Source organism: Aquarana catesbeiana, linkage group LG08, assembly GCF_042186555.1.
Source record: "Aquarana catesbeiana isolate 2022-GZ linkage group LG08, ASM4218655v1, whole genome shotgun sequence".
NCBI lineage: Eukaryota > Metazoa > Chordata > Amphibia > Anura > Ranidae > Aquarana > Aquarana catesbeiana.
In genome coordinates, this window is record NC_133331.1 from 35,097,917 (window position 1) to 35,100,951 (window position 3,035).

A 3,035-nucleotide genomic window follows, 5' to 3' on the forward strand; every position below is an offset into this window, starting at 1 on the left:
CCCCCCCCCACACACGCACACACTTCAATGATTGGTTGATAGACTTAAATAATATGTTACCATATAAAAAAAATCTTGTATATTAACAGATATAATAAAATCTGGGACTGTTGGTTACAAGCAGCGGAAACTTGTGTATGAATAGTGCCCTGGCCTTCGTAGACATATTATACTAAAGTTTAATTTAAGCCTCACCTCCAATGATGCATAAGAACCGTCATCTTTTCCTGACAAGAACTTTTTTAACTAATGATATCTGTAGAGAATGACCGGTATCTCAGACGTATACCTATATTTTGCATGTATTTGATGTATTGTATTGAATATGCAATTTTATGTTGCTTGTGCATATTGTTTAGTATAAACCTCTTTTGAAAGAAAAAAAAAAAAAAAAAAAGCTAAACTCCAGACAGTTATAAAAGACACAAATTAATGCAGCTCTGTAATCCATAATACATCATTAAAGGAAAAGTACAGCCAAAGCTTGTTTGGCTGTACTTCTCCTGCGGATCACAGGAGTGCATTTCGTTTTGCACTCCTGTGACTCGTTTGCAGCAGAGGGCTGAAGCCAGCTGTCGGCTGATGTCACCGAGCCAGTCCAGGCAAGGGAACGATCACAACTATATGGTCGGAATCTACCCAGAACTGGCACCCAGCTCAGCCTCTCAGAGAGCCACTGAGAGCCTTAGCCAGCTGCACCCGCCCCTCCACAGCTCAGCACTCCAGTGAGCAGGGGGGAGGGGGCAGAGCACAGAGCTGTGACTGACAGTCACCAGCTCTCTGCTCACGGAGCTCTGAGAACCGAGTAATCAGCTGTGTTTGACCGCTCGGTTCTCAGTGTTAGAGCTGGCGAGAGACAGATGCATTGGACCAATGCTGCATTCACCTAGGTAAGTATGATTCTTGAAAAAAAAAATCCTATACTTTTCTTCTAACCCCTTGCCGCAGCCTGTACATACTGTATATATTATATGTGGCATCACTGAAGTGGCTCTTCACCTGTGAGGCTGCATATATGCGTACATGTGTTTGTGCTGGGAGCACGCTGCACAGCGCACTCCCAATACCAAGAGCCCCAAGTCGTACTAACATTTGGAAACCAGGAGGCCCAGTTTCTGATCACCTGATTGCTGTGATAGTCTCTGATTGGCCATCACAGTGATCAGTCAGGGTACAGCCCAGCCATGTGTTTTTTCTCTTCTGAATTGAGAGAAAAATACATTGTATTGTTTGCTTCCTGCCAGAGGAGAAAAATGTAAACGAAGAAAAGTGTGTAAAAAAATAAAGATAAAATAGCTACAACGTAGATCAGGGTTTTACCTAGGTCAGGGTTAGGGTCAAGGTCAGAATCAAAGGACAAGGTCAGAGTCAGTGTATTTTAGGTAGGATTAAAATTTAAAAAAAGCATATGTATTTCATCTATGTATTCAGCAGTTTTTTTTGGAGTTCAGCTTCAAGTTTAGGAGTCTGGTCTGGGAGATTTATGCCATTGCTTTTTAATATATTTTTAGCTGTAAAATCCCTGGTGAAGTTTTTGCACTGGCTTCAAACTACTAAAAAAATAACATACTACCCTTTTAATGCTTCTGTGAGTGGGGACTTAGGAGTGAAAAGGAATAGCAAGACATAATCTCACCAATTCAGAGGTCTGTAAAAGAGAAAACTTGAAACCATCCGGGCTTTCAGCTCCATCCTCTGATTTAAGTGACCCAAATATTCCCCGCTTCCAGCAGATCACATTATAGCACAGGGGTCACAAGTCTGTGAAATCCTCATTTGTTCTGGACCAGTGCCCCATTGTCATATTGCATAGAATTTATAAATTATTCCTTGTATATTCATACAGCAAAGAATCCCCTATATCTTGAAGAAAATAAATAAAAGCTAAAAAATGCAGACTCTACCGCATCCAGCCTGGTCAAAATTCTTTACTTCCAATTTATTACTGCCGTAACCTGAAGTTAATTAACTGATGCAATGGCTATTCTGAACGTCAGGTAATTATTGCAGCACAGAGAACTGCAACAGTTATTGAAAAAACAAATCACCAGGGAGGATAATTATGGAGTATGGGTAAGTGTAAAAGTCGGTTAAAAATGAAATGCATTCATCTGGACATATTTAGCATAGCATTTCAATGCGAGAAAACCCCAGTGCCACACTCCATTGAACTCCCCAGTAATGTTTATTGATAGAATGTCATCACATCCACCCGCCTGAACTCCTTTCTCCTATGTGGCACCCATAGGGGAGAGGAAAAAAGTTTGGCATCACAACGGTTTCATGTAACTACTTAGAATTCAGCCTCTTTACCTTTTGGCTAAGATCAAGTGTAATATCTGTTCTTATCAGTTTTCGGGAACAGAACGCTGATGTAGCTTTTATACACGGAGAGTGTCAGTCAGTAATTCCTGACGTAATAAGATGGGTAGGGTGAGAGTTCTGTTTTCCTCCTGGTTCAAATCTGGCATGGTTTACCAGGCTTGTCTCCATAGGCAGGACACTGCCTATGGAGATAATGCCCTTCTGGTTTGGATGGTAAGGGGCTGGGAGGCACAAGGAGCTCTGGGTGTGGTGTTCCAGAAAAGCACAATGGGTTTGGGAGCCCACTGAGTTTTACTGGCACTTGATCACTTCACGTAAGACTTTTCTTGCACTTGCCTCTTGGGCAGGCTTATGGCTAATCCAGAGGAACATTTTATACTGGCAAGAAAGCTTCCTTTATGTTCTGTACTTGGCACTTCTTATGTATTTATTTTCTTGCACATTTTTATTATGGGTACGTACACTGAACTTGTGAGTTTTTTTACTCACAGAGACAGAGGGTGCAGGTTTTTCGGCACCTGTCCTAATGTCAGAAAGGATTTGTAACCTTCAGGTCTTTTTCCTCTTCCCATTCAGGAAAGACCTCACCAAGTACTTGGAGAACCGGCTTCGGCAGGTCCCTAAGAAGCAGGGTCTGCTTGACTTCAGCCTAGGTGGACCAAAGTACCTTGTCCCCGTAAAAAGCCTTGCACCCTAGGGGGTTTAGGGGT

General features: G+C 42.1%; 1 pseudogene; it reads left to right on the forward strand.

Moving 5' to 3' along the window:
* Window positions 1-2,300: 2,300 nt before the first annotated feature.
* On the forward strand, window positions 2,301-2,525 carry LOC141106947 (U2 spliceosomal RNA; annotated as a pseudogene).
* The last annotated feature ends 510 nt before the right edge of the window (window positions 2,526-3,035 follow it).